General features: G+C 39.3%; 1 protein-coding gene across 6 annotated transcripts in view; it reads left to right on the forward strand.

Moving 5' to 3' along the window:
- Positions 1-23099, forward strand: part of LOC107998100 (uncharacterized) — a 233548-nt gene that overhangs the window by 88099 nt on the left and 122350 nt on the right. The gene's annotated exons all lie outside the window — the stretch shown is intronic.

Consider the following 23099-nt stretch of genomic DNA (forward strand, 5'->3'; position numbering starts at 1 on the left):
CAATTTCTTCAACGTGAACGTCTTTCTGAAATCTGTTATTCCATTGTCGAGGATCGTCCCGTTATCCGCCACTGTTACGGTATGATTTATAATATTCGTGACACATTGTTTGGTGAATTATGGAAATGTATGGTATACGATTCCTGTATTTCATCTTTTCTTCGAATTATTATTATTTATGAATACAGAAGATGACGAAAGGAGATGGAATTTATTTATCGTAAATGGACGCTTACGATGTGTAGATTCTTTTCATTTTCATACATATTTACAATTCCTTTATATCCATATATATATCCATACGAGTTAAAAATTATTTTTGGAATAATAATCAAATTTAACAATTTTTCCAACAATCTCGTATTCTCGAAACAACCATTTTTCTTCTTTTTAATTTCAAATCACACTTTCTTTCACAAAAAGGGTAGAATTTCGTTCGAAACACCTCATTAATTATAATTACGAAAAATATCCTCGATCGCCGCAATAATTATTCCATAATGAATTCATTAGAGGTGCACGAGAGGCGCATTGGCGATTAACAAGGCCGGAAGACGTCGATATCTCGCGGCCTCCGCTTCACCAAATTGTCGAATAACGGAGACGTGATGCGTGTGACGGATTCGCGACACGTATCCCGCGCGCACATTCATCGGGAGGGAAGATCGAAACGTAATATCGAACTGGACGCATCGCCTTCACCGTGAATACCGTGCAATTATCGTCAATCATGTCGCGGCTCGATCGAGCGTCTCTCGTATCGACGACAGTTGCGTGCGCGTCGCACGGAAGGAGAAACGAGAATGAGGCGTTTCGGTCGAACGTTTCGAACGAAAACAAATTCGTCGGGACGCCGCGCGTAAATACGCGCTCACCTTTCTTCGTCGAGAAACGATAACAATATAATTCGACGACTCGATCGAAGAAAATTGCGAATTGTAAATTTCGTGGTAAATTTTTTATGGAAAAAAAATTAACAAAATATATCGATCGCGATTTTTTTTTTCGAAGATTGTGCAAGAATTTTTTGATATCTTTTTATGATATTTAATTCGGAAAATTGGAATTTTTTTCCAATTTTTTAAGTTCAGTATAATTACAAATAGTGGAAAATTTTTTTACTACGAAGATATAAAGAACATTCGACTTGATTTCAAAAACATTCGATATATACTTTAATTGAGAAGTTTCGAAGAAGATTGGAAGAAAGTTTTAAATTAACCGTTTACAATAATTAAATTTAACTGAAAGAATTTTTAAATTCGAAATATTCGATGTCCCCAAATGCCTTACGGTAAATCACTTTTCAAGAATTAATTTTAGAGCAAAAGCATCTTCTGAAAGCTATATAGGCGTATTAGAATTGTGAAACGTAAAGTTCAAGTACATCCGTCTAATGCTCGTTCCTTGCCAAATTGTGCGTGAATAATATATCTGTATAATCTTTATTATATATGCAAGTTCTATTTCTTTAGCTGTAACTAATTTTAAAGATGGTGATGGAGTTATGAAAACGTACTGCTTCGCATAAACGCACACTTGGCTAGTTTATATTATATTTTCACGTCCATTCGCTTGCGGACATTAACTTTCAGTTACGATTATCGTAACGTATATATATATATATATATATACATATATATATTTATGTTGGATCATCGTTTGGTATTTTTGGCCAGAACAGGATAAACCCACGCGAATTCCGATCAGCCTTGTTCATGAACTTTAGATGAAAACCATCTGTAAATTTATCCGAGAATGGATATTGCGTCTTCGTATCCTGTTTCTTCTGTGGTTTTTCTTATGCATCATTAACACTCGAATAATATTATACAAATAACAAAATATATTTAGAAGCATTTAGAACGTGCGAGATAATGAAAAGCTAAGTAGAATATACATAAATTTACGAAGCGAACGATACAGAAGATGAAAATTCGTTTATGGAATAGCTCGCGCAATTGATACTAAAATCATGATAACACGATTATACCTTTAAAAATAGACACGATGATCAGTGTATCCGCGAATCGGATCGCTTGTTCTTGTAAAAAGTCGAGACGCGAGATTCGAGAACGAGAGACAAACTGGAAGTATTGATTTCTGATATTAAATTTTAATAGTTGCTTCTCTAAATTTCCTCGAAGGCATCCAATATAATTATCGAGATTTCGAATCGATATTCTATCAATTTCTTTCGAACCACATATTTCCATCATCTAATTTGTTAATCTTTAATTTCCAAACCGTATAAAATGTGATCATAAATATTTTATTAGGATCACAATCATAATTAATTAAATTTGATCAAAACAGTAGATTTTCTTATTAAATTCCTTCCATAAAAATTTCCACGATTTATCGACACTCGACACCGAGAAGATTTCACGGTATATCCATCTTGAGAATTGGAAGGGTGAAGGCTCACCCTCCAAACCAGCAACAATAACACGAGTAAATAAAATCGACGCGACAGGGGTCTGTTGTCGAAGAAATGGAGCGATCATCATATACAGGGGTGTGCCCTAATATGAAGAGATCCATTTTAAATTCATCCACGTCACGATGATTACACCGATCCCCCTCCGAACCCTCTTCCCGTTGCCAATCCCATTCAGATCTCTCCCCTTCTGTCGTTCTATCTTATTGGTTTAACGAATCAACGATCAATCGCGGTGCCTCTGTCCTCGCAAATTTTGCTGATTCGTCGCCGATCGTTTCTTAGAAATCCTACTTATCCCTGTTACGAGCTTAATTCGTGCAAAAATTTAAATGCAAATTCGTAAAATTAATCGATCTCGTTATTCAAGGAAACATAAAATTATCCACGAATAATATTAAAAAGGTATTCAACTAAGCTGGATCACATTTGATTTTAATTTCGTATTCAGTTGGCTACTTTTCGATCGAGCATTAAAAAATGGATCTTTACTTCGTAATCTCTTTATGTTCTTTATCAATTGTCACGAGATGACTCAATTCTACTTCAATGTTCATTTTTTCGCACGTATTTTTGCAAAAGCGTTTCCCCGGTGCGAAGGTCAACGATGCTTAATTTCGGGAAAGAAGAGAGGATAGTGACACGCGCGACGAAGAAAGGAATTTTCTCATTTCCGTTTCGCGTCGCCGCTAACTCGACGAGTGTACGATCCCCGGCGCGACAGCCTTCGCGCGTAAACTTTTTGGTTTAACTGCCGCGATTTTGCACGCTCGAACTTGAGGAAACCACGCTTCCCGAACGGGTCGACGACCGGCGACGAGGAAATTTTGCGGGAAACCCGCGAAAACGCGGTATTTCTGTCCCCCTTTCTCTCGTTTCGCAAATTTTATGTCCTCGGCCATGATCGGTATTTTGGAACCACGAATGATAATGATATCGTACTTCGTTGTATTTAACCGTTTCAAACATTTTAATAACTTCTTGAAGATTGTAGATGTAAAGAGAAGGGAACGAGAAGAACAATCGTAAATGGTTTCCGAAATGAAAGACAGATCTCAGCACGAGCGAAATGCATTTTAATGAGGGTGGAATCTCTTGAATATTATTAACCTCATAACTGGGTCGTTTCTTAATCAGGAACGACCTTTGGATAGAGAGTTGGAAATGAACGGAGAGGCGAATTAATTATATACACGTTTAATCTTAAGTCTTTGATAATAGAAATATCTTTGATATCTTTGATACGAATGGGGTAATTTATCGCGAGAGAATAATTCCAACTGTCATTCTGCGAAATGGCTCGCGTCACCTCGCGTCGTGATATTAACGAGTGTACACAAGAGGGAGTGTTAAAAAAAAATCGGTTATTTAAACAAATTCGATGTTGCATTTTTGCGTGTTCGAAGCCGTGTTCGTTAATTATCTGTCTTCCCCATCTTTTGATTGACGTAACCCGATTTCCATCGAAAAATCTAGCCTCGTGTCGCGTTACACGTCGAATTCGTCGAATAATAATTATATCCGTCCGTGCGACAAGGAGGAAAAGGAGATCGTGCTTTTTTTTCTCGAAGAACACGAAAAGCTTTGAAGCGCTCGTATTGTTCGATCGATGGAATTTTTTGTTTGTATTAACGAACAAATTTTGTGTAAACAAGATTATTCTTTTATTATTAGATTGGTAGTTACTCGTTTTCCGTTTAACGAGATTTTTCAATAATGAGACAAATATTACGGTGAAGTATGAAAATACAAATTTAAACATGAAATTATAATTAAGCTTTATCTCTCTCATCTTATCTCTTACTTTATCTTATTTTTATCTCTCCTATCTCATTCTCTCTCTCTCGAGTATGGCTCATATTTATTATGAGCATGAATTATAAGATCAGAAATTAACGGAGGAGTAAGTAAAAAGTTGTAAAAAAAAGAAAAAAAAAGAAAAAAATAAGGAAAGTACTCGCATTTTACTCCTTCGTTTCATAAAAGTTTAACGTAGGAAGCATACATCAGGATAAGAGGCAGCAGGCTGAAGCTCGCGAATAATTGTGTTCGAGATGCACCTCGCGAACCGTAGATAAAAAATCTTAGGGATCCTAAAGTTTTATTAGGCAAGTTCCAGGCATATTTCTTAAAAAATCCTATAACTTTCCTCTTCCGTTCTTCGTTCCGACAGAAATTAATTTGATCTCTGGTAGTTTTTACCATTCTTTCGAAAGTATCGAAATTAATTAATATTTTAAACGGAATTCTCGCAATATTTCTTTTTCCTCCACATTTGCCGCGTCTCACCTTTGCAACATGCCTTTGCTCCAATAAAGGTACTTACCTTAACTGTTAAATCTCCGGTTTACTTAAAACTTTAAATCCCAATATCATCTACGACATTACTGAGAATTTCAAACTGAATTCAATCTTCTACGAATGAACAAGAAAATTTTACTAAAAAAAAAGAAAAAATTCTTCCACTCCAATCGTTCGAAATCCTGAGCACAAAATTAGCAAAAAAAAATTCCTTCGAAATTTATAAGAGACAAAGCTATTGGAGCTATTGGAGACAAGACGACGAAACGGAAACGGAAACGAGATCAACTGGTGCAAAGTGGCGCTCGAGTGGAAATCGAGCGACGAAAAAGAAAAAAAAGGAAAAGAAAAGAAAAAACGATGCCACGAGGGGGGAGATTAAACGGCATCCCGCGAGGAAAAGCTTTAATTCTACTTCTTTCGAGGTTTTAATCAACGATCAGCTCGCTCGCGTAATCCTGAAGGGGTGTCCCTGCCAAATCCATCGCTCGGCGAGAGAAAAAGGGGGAGGAAGAAGGAGAATGGGATAGGAATAGCCCGAGCTGGTAATCCGAGTTGAAATGTTTTCTTCGACTCCTCTCGTTTCGCCTCTCCCCCCACCCTTAGTTTACCGAAACGAGAGAGAAAAAAAAAAACAGACGACCCGCACGATTCGGGATCCCTTTATTGAGAGATCTTATATATTGAAGCGTTTCCATGTGTTTTTCTTCGTATTTCTCGAAGATTGATGAAGTTCAGGGGTGAGAAATGCGAGTTTTGTTTTTCATCAACGAATCCTTCTTTCCTTTTGCGGAGAAGACTCGAGAAGACTCGAAAAAATCTTGAAAAAGTCTTGAAAATTTTGAAAAAGATTTCGATATCTTAAATTAATACCCGAATTTCTGAAATTTTGAAATTCTTGAAATTTTTACGTGATATTCGAGAAGCATGTAGTAATATAATGCAAAATAATATTAAGATAAAGTGTAATATAATATAGCGCAACAACAATGGAATATTTTAGTCCTCGACGTAATGTTTATGAAGTTGAAGAAACAAATTTTAATCGAAAGTATTAATTCATTTTTTTTAGAAAAAAAGCACGAAAGTTTCAATCTAAAAAAAAAAAAAAAAATTAAAATTGAAATTTTGAAATCGTGCGTTTCCTGATTTTGTTTAAAGAAGATAAATTATTCGTTGGTAAATGAGCAAATATAACGAATCGTAAATGAACGTCGTAAGGATTTGGGAGTTGAGAAAACGCGAGGCTTACAAACGGAATCCTTCATTTTGTTGACCGGAAGTTGCCAGACGAATCCTCTCTTCCCGAGAAAGGAGAAAACATGGAACGGAAATAATTAAGCAAATATCCGTTTTAACCGAACTCGATCCTTTCTATCGACGACAAAATTACACACACCGTCTGGCTGATACTTTTGGATTAATAAAACATTCATTTTTTCCTAGTTAAAATAAATTCCACCAATTCGATACGAAATATTCCCCCTATGCGAAATTTTAAAATTGTAATTTCAAATATATGCTCATATTCATAATTTTACGCGAAACAAATTTCAACGACAAAATTTTGTAATTTTAATTACAAACACGTTCGAAATTTTAAATTCCACGTCTTGGAAAAAAATTTTCTTTCCAAGAATTTCCAAGAATAATGATATAAAAAAAAAAATCGCAAAATAGAAGAAGAAAATTTCCAGGTTTCCACCATTCACACCGTGATCAACCGACCCTAAGGAAAGGTGGGCTGATGGAATAAAAACTCGTCGAACGAGCGGATAATTCGATCGGGAAAGCAGGACAAGGGCATCGCGTCCCGGGGTAACGAGATTTGTCGCTGACGCGATTCCCAGGCGTAAAAGTGCAGCCGGAAGCGTAATTCGAGGAATTGAATTCCGAATTAACAGTCGGCAAGGGCCAGCCAAATCCGTGGAAAATGAAATTCCATCCGGATCAACGGGAGTTCGAAGCCTCGCGTGGAAGGAACGTTCTCCGCTCGCGAGCAACGGTTCATTCACCCCCATTCGTATCGACGATACTTTTTCGCTTGTATCGAGGAAAATAGGAACTTGGAACAAAAATTAAAAGAGTTTCGAGAACTTTGAACGCGATTTAGTTTTCAATTCCTTTCTTCTATGAGGGTGAGAGAAATTTAGCTTTTCGTTTCCTTTTTCTTTTTCCTCGAGCCAGGGATATTTAAATTTGTTTAAATTCCAGATAAAAGTTTACTTTTCTTTTAATTTAATTTATCGAACAATACCACTTTTTAATTAATATTTCAACAAATTCTACGGCGGCATCGAAGTTACGATTAAATAAAATTATATTACAATTCTAATATACTATATAATATTCAGTTAATAATAAAATTTTATCTCTAATATTAAAATATTTAATTTATAATATTCGTTTCGTATAAAATACTCGTCGACCAGGTTATTTTTAATATGATAGAATACGAGATACTTCTTTCCCCCTTTTCTTTGCAAAAAAACCGTGAACACGACTATTTTACGAGTCAATAGTGTCTAAACGCTTTGAAATAGATCAAATTAAATTACCCCAATATTATCTCCTAACCTACTCATAATAAACCCAAACCTTCTATATCCACGCATAAAATCGCAAAATCCTAAAATGCAAAATCCATAAAAACTCCAATACTCGGTTTTAAATCCTTCGAATTTCTTTCCGGCAACGTCGAAATCAATCGAATGATCATCGGATCGTTCCACTCGAGATCCAACCGAACTGTCGAATCGAGGACGCGATAGAGGGGGAGGGGAGGAGTCGGTGTCGTAACGAGACGAGCCGGCTACAAATTTCCACGGGTCGGTCAATTTAAATATGCATGAGGGATACACGGTGACGGGGGAGGAAAAAAAAAAAAAAAAGAAGAGAGAGAGGAAACGAGATCGACGAACAAGGCGAGAGAGAGGGTGACTGGGTTGTTTCGCGGCCGACCTCGTTAACCAGCTATAGAAGGGTGTCTCGTCGGAAATGACGAAGGCGGACGAGTTGCAGGTGGCAACGGAGCCCTCTCTCACGGATTATCGCGAAGGGTAATCAGCTTTTCGCCGGCCGAGCAACGGCCACGGGGGTTTATATTATTTAGCTTCAAATGAGTAAATTAAACGCCCTGAAGGAGTTGTTTGGAAGCCCGCTCGAGGAATGTATGGGGTGGAATAAGAGTTTCCTCGATTTTTTTTTTTTTGCGATTTTATAGTATACACCGGTAAAAATAATTATTACAAAATTAACAAGTTCGATTAATGATCAAAAGCAAAGTCGATATGCGAAGGTTCGATGTTTGGAAAAAATTCTAAGTTCAAAAAGTTCTTGAAGATTATTCTCTATCTCTAAAATTCTGACTGTTCAAAAAACACCCTCCATGTTCATCTCGCAAGATCGTGGGTCTTCAATGGAGTACATAATAATACTAATAATACCGTGGACTCCTGATTGAGAGATCCCAATCCAAGGAAAATTCCTTGATTCCACGAGTTTACAATAATTTTTCTCAAATAAGATAACGGTTGTTGAGATTGAAAAATGATTGGAAAATGTTGTCTCAAACCAGGACCTCATTGACACTTGAGCAATATTGAAATATTTCTAAATATACTAAATAAAGCGAGAGATCGTCCAAATTTTTCTCTCAAAAACGGAATTATCCTCGCAGCATTACCGTGTGCCATCTGTTTAATTGGCGTTTCATTAATAGTATTTATTCTTTGATCATCGATACTGTTGACCATTTACTTATTGCACACGTTTCGTGAGGGGATGTAGAATTTTTAAGTAATTATGGCGCGATATATATATTTGAAATATGCGAGTCTTCGCTTGATCGCGTACGAATTAAAGAATTAACGCGACTCTGTAAAGTGAAATTTCAATTTGAAGCGAGATTTCGATTTTATGGCGCGGTATAATATTTACCAAGCCGTAAAGGGGAAATTGTCTCGCTAAAGCGTTATATATTTTCGAGGTAAATATCGATACGCGGCCATAAAAATCTGTGAGAGAAGCGACAAGTTATCCGAAGGCAAAGCCTTCCTTGAACCGAAATCCGCTTCTATCTCCATGCATAAATCCATTGTGCGCGTAAACGCATTTGCATTCCCGTATCGTATGGCGCATAAACCACGGACGGGGCAGATACTAATTTTTATGATGTGTCGGTAGAATTTAACGCGTGTCGTAAACAAAAATCGTAAAATTGCGGCGAGGAAGGAATCCGCAAGAGTTTTAATGGCGCAAGAAGAATTTCCTACGAATCATCGTGAAAAATTTTTCAACGGAATTATAAATATTTTTTTAAGGAAAATATATTTTAAAAATATCGACTCGTACGCGATGTAATTTTAGCTTAGGGAGGAATTAAAACTAGAAAAGAATTCAAAATTTCCTTAAATCGAGCCGCGTTTCGAAGACGAGAAATTATTAAAACAGAACGAATTACGAATCAATTGCAAAACATAGGGGAAAAATTAATACCCGAGTGTAATAGTAAAAGAAGTTGGGAAATTTTTTTCAAACAAACTGATTTGTAAAAATTTGTATCGATCGAAACGAATTGATCCGGAAATCATAAAATTGACCAGGTTATTAATATCCCGTAAAATGGAAATAGAAGAATAATGGCACGGATGGAATAAAAACTATGGTAGAATCGTAGGCAGCGAACTGTTCTCTGGCCGGGTCGGGGAATCGTATAAAACGATATCCCCGTGAGTTTCATTGGCGCGGCTTTTATCAGCGGCCCTCTATCACGTGACACGGGTGGCAAATCGGCGATCGAATATGCGGTGGGAACACCCGAGGAAATTGACATCGACGTTCCCTGACCTCGTTCAGCTTGGATTCTGTCGGACGACGCCGATAAATTGCTACAGGATCGCCACGATAAATAATCGAATCGGGCGTCGACCTGTCGTTCCTACGATTTTGACGCGTGCCAAGTTAATAACGTTTCGCCGTGATTAGTTTGACAATCGGCAGGAGAAAAGAAGTAATATTGCCTGTTTGTCGTTGAGCAAATTCGTTTCGTTATTCGAGATTTCTAAAACGAAAGGCAATTATTATTATTATTGCCTTTCGTTTTAGAAATCTCTCTTCCTCATCGTTCCTTTTATTATACGTCAGACTTGTTTGTTGTTGTCCGTCCGTGTTGTTTGAGGTTTGTTTGTTGATTCTCCTTCTGCGATTTTACTTTCCGTCCGAGGTTTCCGTGAGCGACAGTTTCGTTGATCAGGGATCGAATCGCGATTCAAAAGAGATTTCACATTGCTCGTTTCGATGGAGGATCGAAACATTCGATTCGAAAGAATACCAGAAGGGTAAGAGTAGATCTGATCGAATCGATCGCGAAAAAACGAGTAAAATCGTCGGAAAATCTGGCCACGGTTACGTACCAGAAACGAAAATTCACATCCCGAAACAAAAGATCCGCCGATCTTCTTACGACGATAATCGTGACTAAGAGGCTCGTGACTAAGAAGGGAGCATTGCCCGCGAGGCATCCCATCCAGAGAAGAATAGATTAATTTAATTCTTCTCCACTGCTTGGAGTGTAGATTTCACTCGCCAATCGGAAGTTACTCGTACCAGCTGCGCTGCCATTCGTCCCAACAGAAGAACGAAACGTATAAACCAGCCGTGAATATACGTACACGCGTGGGTGTTTCCAACGCATCGTTCGCAAAACACGCGATTCCCTTTGTCGTTGCGACGGCTTATTGTCGTCCAAGTTGGAGGGAAATTATGGGTTCGTCGACATTGAAAAGACCGAAGAGATTCGAGATTGTAAAACGTAGTAACGTATCCGATCTCGCGTGTTCTTCGCTCACTTCATTCCCCTGAAATATTTCGCGATACAGGAATATTTTTATATACAAACATTATACATAAACAAGTTAAAAATATACCCACAACTCATCGAATCATCGCTTTCGTCTTTCTTCTTCGGACAACCCTAAGAACACGAACAAGAACGCGTCCAAAGTTCAAAATAGCAATTTCACCGTTCCCCCTCGGACGCATTTACCAGGAATTAAATCCAGAAGAATAGAGGCGACCGAACGGATCGGATCAACCGCAAACTTTTCCTTTCACCAGTTTTCGAGGAGCGGCAGCCGAGGCGAAAATATGGCCGCACGAAGCGTCCAACAGGATCTCTCGACTCTCGACCGCAATCATAACTTTCAATTATCCTGGAACCGCGTCGAGAAGGAGAGAGGAAGAGAGGTCTCCCCCTCAGCCTCGATAACATCGTTCGTCACCCCTTCGCCCACCTCCTCTTCTCCCCTCCCCCCGCTTAGAATCCCCTTTTAGCACACGGGACAAGAGGCCGCAGCTGTGGCCAGCTGTGCTCCAACGTGACCAATCCTCTCCGTCCGTCTCTCCATCCGATTTTTCATCCGCTTCATCGCCTGCCTCATCGCCATCTTCCTCCTCTTTTATTCCGTTGTCTTTTATGCCCGTTGTAACCTCCTCGAATTTATACGAGGAACGTGACGAAGGGAAAACGCTTCCCCGCGGCGAACAAAGGCGAGTTTGATTCGCATTACACGTCGCGGATTGCGAAACCTACGCGGAAGAGTAGAGAGAATTTCTTACGTGTCACGCGGCGACACGTTTCCTTACCAAGCGCGAGAATCGTGCCCGCTTCGTAAACTTCGAATACGTTCCTTCCTTCCTCCTTCCAGATATATACCTTATACGCCATCCGTTCGAGGTGGTGGCGGGGATCTCGAGCGGGCAGGATGATTTTTGGATCAACGTGGATTTCGTTTTCGGCAATCTCGATCGTAGGATCGTGGTGTATCTCGAGAGGGAGATTCGAGTCGATGGGAAGGATTTTTTGGGGAGGGGCTCACTTTTTGGGTGACTCGATTTCCCCTCCTAGATTTCGAGATTAGATTCCATTGGCGAGGAAGAGTGGAATCGGTTTATCTTATCTCAAGAGATCTCGTTCGAGGAATTGTTTGTGTCTAATTGATTACAAGAAGAAAAGAACACAGTCCGTTTCGAAACTTGGACAACTCCTGAAAGCAGTATATATACAATCTCGATGACGAGGAAACTCACTTCTCTCGAAATCTCGATCGCTCGAAACCTCTTTCACGTTCGTGAAAAATATCCTTTCCCGAGTGGACGACGACAAGGAGTCGTGTCTCTTTCCTTTCAAACGGGGAAAGTAAGTAATTTCGCAGAAAAGGATTATTGCGAGGAGGCAAGGAAGAGGATCCTGTAGGAGGAGGATCGAGAGACGTGGGATTCGTTTCGTTTTATCTGGGCCGGCCAATCGGTGGAAAGGCGCAGGTGTGCACGCGCTCGCTCGAATAATAAATCCTAATCGGATCACGGCGGAAACGCGGCGGCGCATCTTCGGCTGGGACTGGCAATTGCGAAGCAGCGCCGCTCCAGCTGCAACCGTGACGGTGGATCGATGACCTCCGCGCGCTGCAGATCCGCTGGAGGATCCTCGGGGATATCGATCGCCGAGATTTCGACCGGTCCCTGTTAACGCATCGACTGTCGCGATTCTCGCTCCTCCCCATTTGTCGAACGCCTTCTCTAACGGCGGCCGTTAATGCCGTCGATTAGATTTCTCTCTCGAAAAAATGATAAATTTGATGGGGTGTAGAGTGGAGCGGATCGGTAAAGGATCGATAAATATAAAGAAAGACTTGAATGGAAGAAATGGATCGGTGGATAAATGTCAAGCTTATCGTTAAATGATCTTCAGAAATGAATTTCGATTCTCATTCTTGTTCGGTATATAAAAGTAGAATTTTAATGTTTGTTTTGAATTATGGTATAATAATACGAATTAATCGGTTGGAAAATTTTTTATTGGTCTCGTTGCTGCGAATAATTTTGGAAGATGAGAGGGAATTGGTAACGGTGAAGATCCAATTTGCAGAGATCCAATGGTAATCTGATAGTAGGAAGTAGTGGTTTGAAGGGCAGCTGATGTTCACGAAGATAAACCGAAGAAAGGAGCGACTCCATTTTAACGAACCACCATGGAGAGATGGACGTGGGTGTACGACGATAACGCATGATCGATCGATTCAATCTTCCATAAGATGTGATCCTTAATAATTTTTCGTCTGTTGCTCTAATATTGCCATCGATTGAATACTCGTTCGATCATTCGAACGAGCAAAAATTATATTTCATATGATTCCATTCGTTTCTCGTTCAATCGCTCGCAGATATCTCATCCAAAAGTTTTATATGAAAATATTTTACAATTATTATCTCCGTTCACACAAAGATCAATATCCGGATACTATTCAAACTTTTCCACAAACATCGTTCATAAAACTCGAAAGCAATTACTTTCGCTTAACCAGTTCCGAAAACAAGCCATGTCCGAGCAACCCATCTGCGAACACTTCAATTATCTTCTCTATAATCAAACGATCCGATCTAATTAGAGATGCCCTGTCGGATAAATCCTGGAATAACGTTCTTCCAAAAAAAAGAAAAAGAAAACCACGAGGATCGTCTCCCCTAAATCGACCGTATCTCGCAACGGCGACGACACAAAGAAGTGAGGGATCACGAAAACTCTGAATCGCGAGACGATCAAATTGACTGTCGAGGGAACGTACGTTTTTCCACGGCTTCCCTTCAAGATTGACCCAAGGAACGGGTAAGCCTGCAAGATCCACGACTTAGGAGAGTTAGAATCGAGATTGCAACGAAGATACACTCAATCCTCGATGATCTCGAAGAGGAGAGAGACTCTTGATGCAGATTCGATGTTTGCTGTGACCAGTCGAATTATTCGGGCGCTCTGGCTCTTTTCGTCGAGTCGAAAGGATCTATCAAAGATCAGAAACGAGAAGATTTTTATTTATTTATTTATTTTTTCATCCCCTTCTTGATCGAGTCTCGAACCGTGAATTTGCCACCCGTGACTTTAATTAGTCTGGACGATGTCGTATGTCGGATCGATAGCACATCGGCTCGAGAGCATTCGATACACTACTTCAGAGTCGCGACTTTCGTCGTATTTTGATTTATTTTCGCGTAACGAGTTCTCTCGTCTTGTGAAAAATATGAGAATTTTACTCGATGCGATGATAAGTATCGAATTCAATCCCATTTCATTAATATATTCTACTCGAATTAATCACATTTCATCAAAAATTGAATTGTAACACGCGTTATGAAAAAATCTTACTTGCATCTGTTTCGAGATAACTTCGTATTCAAGAAGTTATAAATGAAGAATAAATGGCCAATTGACAAGTATAACAAGTATGGAATGATTTTCTTCGTGTTTTTTTTTTTGGGTTAAAGTGTAAGAATTAAAGTACAGTAATTTCCCGTACAGCAAATTCACCATGCTCTTGCGAGCGCAACCGCCACGTGGCAAATTAGAGAGAGGAAGTCGTGTATTTCTTATGGTGATTTAATTGACGCGTGTTAATTTCAAAGTTGGTTAGTGCGATTTATGGTTGCGATGGAATATGAGATTAGTTGGAATGGGTTTTATTTTTCATAATATTTATCTTCGGTAAAATAGAATTTTCCTTCCTTTTATCGATACAAATCGACAAAAAGATGTACTATTCTTTTTACTCGAGCTGAAAAATTACTTTTTTCTTTCTTTCTTTCTTTCTTTCTTCCTTTTCTCGAAGGTTCATCAAGACTCGTGAAATTTGCAGTTGGCGAATTAGAAGGCAAAGGGAATTAGAAATTAGCCATGACCTTTCTACTATGGCTCGTTTAGAAGGAGATGACGTAATTCTACTTGAAGTCAGGTAATTCGAGCGGGTAACAGATGTGGAAGAGGCAACCACAGACTGTGGAAATTCAGCCGCAGAGGAGACGTAATTCTAATCTGCGCGGCAGTTTGCCTCTAAGATCGATTTCGTTTTTCCTTTTTCTTTTTTTTTTTTTTTTCTTTCAGCGAAGATTCCTCGAACGAAATTATTATATTCCTAAAATGGAACTAATCATAACACGAAGAAAGAAGAAAGGAAAAAAAAAATAGAAAACGATTCGCGTTTCAATAATACGTTTCCTTACTACTCTCTTATTAATTCGATGATTTCTTATCATTACAGATACATACTGGATACATTATATCGAAAAAAAATTTGTTCGAATACAACTAATTAATTAAAGAAATATATCTGACGATTTATTTAACATTACTCATTTTCTTTTAAAACAAAAGAAATCAGATAAAAGTAATTAGCCAACGAAACAAATAGCACTATCATCATCATTTAATGCATAATTCATCTCTTTGTTAAATCTCGACACCGTGAAATTTCTTTCAAACTGCATAATTGTCCACGCGCCCACTGGCAGTGATATAAATTCCTTGAGTATTTTTTGCACGGATAATGGATACCGGAAGCGGACTTACTCCAGAGGATGGTTATCCAACCATCGACAAATTTTTCCCCTCGTTCACGAGCGACCAATCGCGGAAGGAGGCGTGCTCCGACAAAGGAGCAGCGATTTTTCATCCATTGTAGCGAAGAGACTTCATCTTTACGCCTGTTCCTCTTGCTTAGCTTCCTTTCGTGACGGTTTAACGAGCTCGGGACACGAAGATGCCTCCGGGATATCTCGCGATTTGCGTGGATTCATCGCGAGGGGAGAAACGAGCTACGTCACGAGACGTAGTTTCCGTTTGTTGCGCGGTTAAGTTTGTTCAAATAGCTGTTTCGTTGACAGATTTTAAGATGGCTAGTAAGATTGTATTTTTAATTGTAAAGAAAACAGCGAATTTAGGATTTAAATCAGTCTATTTGTTTTTGCAGTGGAGACAATTTTTTCTTAACACTTTGCGGTCGAGAGATTGTGGTCATTAAACGAGAGAATGATAAATAAATCTATATCAATAACATTGATATCGATCTCGGAGAATAACGCGAATAAATATGAAGTTAAGATTCGTTTTAATCTTAATTCGAAGATTAAATTAAGAAAAAGTAATTGTGCTTCTGAAAGGAACGGTATAAATACAAAGAATCGAAACAAGTATTCAAAATTTATTTTAAATTACTATCATTTTTTTATATTTGTGAATTAAAAAGATCTTAAAGAAGTGAAGAAAATACGAGACAGACATAAATCATCCTTAATGAATGCTCGAACCGCAAAGAGAAACTTGAACCGCAAGAATCCATAATCTGGCGTTTCACCACTTCCGTTTCCGGAGGCTACCCTTTGTCTCCGCCATTTCTCCTCTCAGGAGCGCGCCTGCCCACTTCTAACGCGCTTTCATCCTCGACGAGGATTTATTTGCTCGAAAGAATCGATCCTTTTCACGCGGCTCGCCCGCCTGAGAACCTCCTCTCGTCGGCCGCCTTTCATTCTCTCTCTTACTCGATATTCGCGCCACTCGTTTCGAGCATTGCTAATTCAAATTCTCGATGGAATGCGAACAATTTCGCGAAAGAATAATCAAGAAATTTTCATATTTTGCTCATCAACGCGTGCCAGACACGTCATAGATACGTGTCATAGAAAATCTTAATGTTTGACAAATCACAGAAGGTTCACACTCAAAGAAGTTAAAATATAAATTTAAACAAGTACTCGATAAAATCACAATTAAAACTGGACACAATTTGATAATTAAAATTTTTATATAGCAAGGACTTTCATATGATATACACGTAGAATTTCAAAATTGTTACTGTTATTGTAATTAAAGATCATCTTCTTTCCACTACATTAAAACAAGTGGACGATTTATATAATTCACCTCTTCTCATTCGTTTTCGTTTCTAATTTCCGTCCCCGCTAAGGGGGCGAAGAAGGAAAGGGCTTGTAACTCATTGTAACGAGCAAGATTCCTCGCGAAATTAAGCATCTCCTCCTCTCGGGAGATAAACATCGAAAATAAAAACTTCTATTAAATAGCATTAAAATTGCATCTTAAGTAGCCTCCTCTGGATGAGCTTTAAGTGGCATTAAGCCCGGTTACGCGTAAATCTCCTAAGTAAAAACGTCCCCTGTCGTTTCACTCCTACGACGCGAAATCCCCGTGCGAAAGATAAAAGTTGATCGACATTAACGAGCGACGACTGTTTTAAACTGCGTACACCTGTATAAATCTCATACAATATCACCAGCTGTAAGATATTACGTTTCGTTGTTTAAACAGCGGTGAGAATAATTTTTCTTTTCTTTCTTTTTTTCTTTTTCTTTTCCAATTTAAACGTTGGCGACACAATATATATATACAAAATCGCCAAAAGTTTTCGCTTCCGTGTAAAACTTTTTTTTCTTCCTTTAAATGTGCTTCCCCCCCTCCTCGTAATTTTTAATATCTCAACGCCGAAGTAAATTTCGGCAAATAACACTCGGTGATATATAATACCGTGTATACAATACCGATGTTTACGGGGAGGGGGGGCAACGAAAAGTTTCGCTCGTCGGGCAAACATCGAGCTCAAATACCGCGGAAAATATTTTCTTCTCGAGCGGAGAACACCGCTCTACCGGTCTACCTCCTCGACGTTGAAAACTTTTCATTGGGAATCGTGTTTATAGCAAACACGATTCCCAATTTGCATAATAAAGCCTTTCGATTTGAAAAGTATGATACTTTTTCTTTTCTTTTTTCTCCTTGTCGAACATTTTGCATCGATGTTTGTTTGTTTAAAGCTTGTAAAAAATAAAGGAAGGGAAAAGACAAATTTGAAACTGTTCCAAGATTTATTATAGCGTAATCACAGGGCTCCGTGTTACAGGTTATGATTAAAATCCACTCACTGACTTCCGTAGACAAATAATTGCATTCCGGCGCCTCTTAAATATACCGTGATTTTCTCTGTAATGGAATGGTTCGACAAAGAAATATATTTCACGGTGTCGTTAATTGTTTCCAACCTTCCCTCGTGCTGAAATTCTAACGCCTATTTCCTCGAATCTTTTTTTAGCCTAGATTAAAAAAGGAAGAAAAATCCAAAACGAAAATATTTATCGATCTCGTCGACGTAACCATTTCACTCGCTCATCATCTCGATAAAATTGGGAAAACATTTTCCATCCGTGCAAAATATATTTTTCACGCGTTACCATTCGATAAATATATCGAAAAATATTACGTACAAATATATTAAAAAAAGAGAAAGAACCACGAAAACGAAATCGTTTCAACGTTTTTCGGCGAGATCTCTGACGAATCGAAGATGGAAAATATCATCGCGTTACATCCGCGGACTCAATTAGGCGTGCGATCGGTTTCTTTTTTCCTTTTTTCCTCTTTCTTCCTTTCAATCCCCTTCCGGCTCGATTCTTTCAATTTTTCGGCGTGCACCGCCGGTCAGTCGCTTCCATTGTGCTTCCGGGAACAATTAATGTTCCATGCTGGCGGGAATCGTTAACGCGATTCACAAAGAGCGCGCTCGCGTGCGACTGCGTGCGGACACGATCAATTCCGCCTCTGCGAAAGGAACAATGCGTCGAAAACGTAATTAATCGGCCGGCAATTTTGATCCCCCGTCCTTGCCAACGTTGGGGATCGTTTCTTTGTGTCGCGCGCCGTTGATTAAAGGGATTCGGATTCGAGTCGCGGCTCGGAAGCGACGATGTTTTCCAAACATTTTCCAGGATCGAATTTAGGTGTGCGCGTAACTTTAGCGTAGACGAGCGTCTCGAAGGTGCGGATTCGCGTTTCGTGGTGTATCAGTTCGTCGGTTGATGAAAGGTTGAATGTTGATTTATTACGATTATTATTTAATCGATGGAAATTTTGTTTGTTTTACAATCAGATTTTCAAATTTCGATGGAGAAATTAAAAATCGTTTTCAATAACGTAATTTTGCTCGTACACAGTCCAGTCATGGATGGACGGCGGGATGTCTGACGCGAAGTAAAATTTTTTACGGACACGATTAAAAAAAAACCAAAAATGACGTTTGAATAGAAATTTGCATTACCCTTCAAACAATGCTGTGCTATAGTTTGAATATTTTTCGCGATATCATACGTTATTCTATACACATTTTTGTTCATTTAAATTTTCCATAAATGCATAAACATCCGCTAGTCTGGTCGCGCGAATGAAATAAATATCTGGATTTTATAAATAGACAATTTTATTACATAAATAATTCTCCGTCTTAATCACCGTCAATTTTTTTCCTTTTCTTTTTTTTTTTTTTTTACTTCGAGTCGAGCGTCGTTTAAAAATCGCGTAAAATTAAAGCGAAGAATGGCGCGTGGATAATTATCGAGGATATTTAGAAAAAAAAATTTTGAAAAGTATTGGAAAGGAAAGATGGCGAGATTTCCGTTCAATTTGCCATGGCAGAAGCTGCGAGGCGAATTTACAAGGAAACCGCGCGCCCGTATCTCTTTCGACCGTATCGTTCGCATCATTAATGCAAACGCGACGGGATCACGCGATCGTTCGTATTTTCCTGACGAGTGTTCATCGCGTACATCGTTAGCCATGGCGAACGTGCAACCGGCTATCTAGACAAAACGCTCGTGTCACTTTTAACCCTTTACGACTCGATTTTTCCTTTGCTCGCGAGGAAAAATTAAAATTAATTACGGCAATCTGTTCTGATGGCATTTTTCCCCCCTCCCCTCCCATCTTTTATCGCGTAAAAGGTTAAAGTAGAGTGGAATATAGCGAAACGATGGATAGATCGATTTTTATAAATAAATAAATCTCGAATATCGGAGTAAAACAATAACGCGTTGCGCACGGTAGAATCGTCGAAATATATAAAATATATATTTAAAAAACTTTAAGTATTCTATCGTGATGATAAATAATTTCGAACTAACGGCGAAACAATTTGCGCGGAGTGTTATGATATCGTCGGTTGTTGAAATGAATATTTGGAACTTTGGACGTTTTATCGCAATTAGAGAAATTAAATTAAAATGGAACAATCGTGAAATCGCATATGGAGAATATACGCTGGTGAAACGAATCTGCGCGCATCTTTTTCCGTTCAAAAAGATTAAAAAAAAAGAAAGAAAGAAAGAAAAAGTGATGATATTCTTCCGATGCATTATCTGAATTTCACGATAAATTAAGCGCATAATGGCGTGTAAAAACGAGGCAGGAAATATTACAAGTGGAAAGAGCGGTCGCAAGAAGCGGTCAACGCATAAATACCCAACATCTTTCTTCGACTCGTTAAATAAATTTTACAATAGATAGATCCTTCTCCCTTCCCCTCGATGGGAATAGCGTCATCGATTTATCAAGGAAAAAGGAGGGGAGGGGGGAGAGGGGGGGAGATCGAGAGAACGTCGGCGGAGTAACGAGAGGAAATGCAAATGAGGGGGACCGATGCGGCGGTGGACGTTGGTGTCGAGTGACGCAACCCGACGCCATGGCCGACAGTTGGTTGACCGACGGGTGAAAGGTGCTCGTTCCTGTCCTGTCCATGAGAAACGATCGCCGTTAGATTGTTATTTAAAACAATCGTCGTTATTTATTATTACGAGTGGGATCCTTGGATCGGCTCTTTTCAGCATTGTGAAATGTTTTTTCATAAAAGTCTCGAGGAAGGGAACTAAGGTTTGAAAGTTGAAGTCGAGTCTATATTTTGTCATTGTCAACGATGAAAATCATTATTTTTATAAACGTACGAACGATGCTATCGCGCGATACATGTAAATACAGTAGAATATAAGATCTGAGTCGCGACTATTATTTTCGTATACAATAACTTACATTTCTTCAAAATCGATACTACTATCTTCCTTTCTTTTTTTTTTTTTTATCGTATTCGATGAAACACAAAGATTAAAAATACGTGACGACGCAATCATTCATAAACATGCGTCGCATACTTTATGTTATTCGCGTTGTGAGAATTGTAAGAAAAATTGGCACATTAAACTGCGTTACAGGGGAGTCCGTAAGTTATTATTTATCGAATTATTCATCGGGGAGAGGAAATTTACCGTAAATATTATTCACGGATTTTTGAAATAAAAATTTAATCGAGATAGAGACGGAAACCGCAAAAACGTGGCACGAGTAAACGATTATTCGGCTACGATCGTAACGCAGATCCTTTGAAATCCACGTTTCAATGATCTGTAATTGTTAAAAACGATGGCTCTCCTTCGTGCGGCAATCCGCACGTTTCGAAACGAAAGGGACGACAATTGCATTCCGCGGCGTCCGTCCAATTGATGGAACGATTCGTTCCTCGTTTGTCGTCGCGAAAAAAAAAATTCGAACGAACTCTCCACCCTCCGTTGTTCACGTTCCACTGGCTCCCCGTTGTCCATAAGCGAAACAGGTCGCGCGTAACAGGACGACGATTTTCCTGACTGAAATCGCGAGGAAATTTCCGCGAAAATGAATCTCTCCCCTTTATCGAATTAACGTTACCGAGTTTGCTCCGATCTTTGATCTCGAATCGAAGAAAATTTTGATTCAATGTTTGGAAATACCCCTCAAATGAATTACTCTTGCTTTACAGATTAACGATTTCCCGTTTAAGCTCGGTCGAATCGAACATTTTTCCAACCGCAGGAAAACACGGTTTCGACGCGACGTGAAAAATCGAAAGAGATCCTCGATGGATGCATCTTTAATAACGGCGAAAAATATTTCTCTTATATTTAGGAGAAGAAAATTTTCTTCATCTTGCATTGGTTTTTGGAAAAACTTAAAATACCATCGTCGTGCGCATCGATCACCACGTGTCTTGCAATAATATTCCTTCTAATTAATTTAAACGTCGCGATAAGTACACGCGAATACTTTTTGCCGTGCATCCTCGTACGTATCGTTGCAGGGTAGAATTAACAACAAGGGGGACAAGATTCGCTTATCCGCAGCTTAATCGCTCGGCTACGACGACGACAGCCGCGAAACTATGGCGGAGCTATTCGCTCTCTAAGCTCTCGATTAAGAGGATTACACGTCGACCGAATGAACAGCGGCGATGTTAATTGCCTCGTGTAATTTCTGTTATTTATGGGAGGGAGGGCGTTTCGGGTTGATGCCTCTTTCCAGAAATCGACAATTGCGCGGTTCGCTATTATCGCGAAGGAGGAAATTGAACGCTGGCAGAATGCTATTATTATACTACACGCGTATCTTTTCTGGAGAGGATCGAAAAGTCGGTGTCACTCGGATTAATTACACCGGCGGGGAACAGAGAGAGTTTGACGAAAGTTTGAACGTTTCGTTGGGCAAGAAATCGTCTTAGAATCTTCGATTTCCCACGCCATTCTTTCTTAGATTAGGTTTCCTGGAGGAGCAAGATCGAATTTAGCTGTACTTTAGCTCGCAGTTAAGAAACAAATTACGAAATGGCAATGAGGTAACGGTTGTGGTAACATTTGGAAACGAGAATAGAGGAAACGGCCGAGTTCGCTTCAACCTCGTCGATTATTAATTGCGAAATATTGAATTCACGAGATCTGTATTCAAATTTTATTCAATTTGCTTGCATAATTGTTAAAAATAAATAGTAAAAATAATAAATAAAAAGAATATATATATTATTTCCTAAATTTATGAGAATGTGTCTATTTTTCACCCCGGTTCTGAATATCGGCAAGAATCTCTGAAAACAATTCTTTTTTTTTTTTCCACCACTTTTTAACACAGGCAAGCCACTTCTCCGCTATAAAACGGACCTAAAAACCGACTGCATGCGCGTGGCACAATTTTCAAAAAAGATTAATACGGAATTCACTCTCGAAACTTTCCAACAATATTTCCCTATAAAACGTCATTGAAACGAAAGAGAGAGAGATACCCCGGGTCGAGCGAGTGCGAATGAAACGGATGAATGGTCGCACGCACGCACACATCAAGCCCACAACGATTTCGAGCATCGTGGCTCGAAGGTAATTTACCGAAGGGTGGTTCGTCGGTTGATTTCGAACGAGAAAGAGAGAGAGAATTGAAAAAAGAAGGGGGAAAAAATGGGGGAAAAAGTGGGATGGCGCGCGGGAAATTCGAGAAATCCCGCGCAATATCGAGGGAATTTTTCCGCGGGACGTATTCGAAATCTCGAAATCCTATCAAACTGGATCATCTCCCTCGCGGAACGCTCGAATTGCAACCGAGCGTATCAGTCGGCGATAAGCCACCGTTCCTCTGATTACCATAATTCCAGAAATAGCGGCATCGTTTCGCCGTGATATCGTTCCATATCGCGTTATACCTCTTCGTACGTGTGCACGTGCCTCGGTGTGTACGCTTTGCTTGTCGAGGCTCGCTCGGGAACGAATTTTGAAAAAAAAAAAAAGGCATCCAGAGCCGATATGCGATCTCACCGGCCGTGGATCTCGATTCCGCGACGAGTTCTAGGGAGTCAGTTAGTCGCGGGACCGGGAAGGATCTCGTGACAATTGGAATTTTCCGTCTTTCATC

This window comes from Apis cerana, linkage group LG3, assembly GCF_029169275.1.
Source record: "Apis cerana isolate GH-2021 linkage group LG3, AcerK_1.0, whole genome shotgun sequence".
In the NCBI taxonomy this organism is placed as follows: Eukaryota; Metazoa; Arthropoda; class Insecta; order Hymenoptera; family Apidae; genus Apis; species Apis cerana.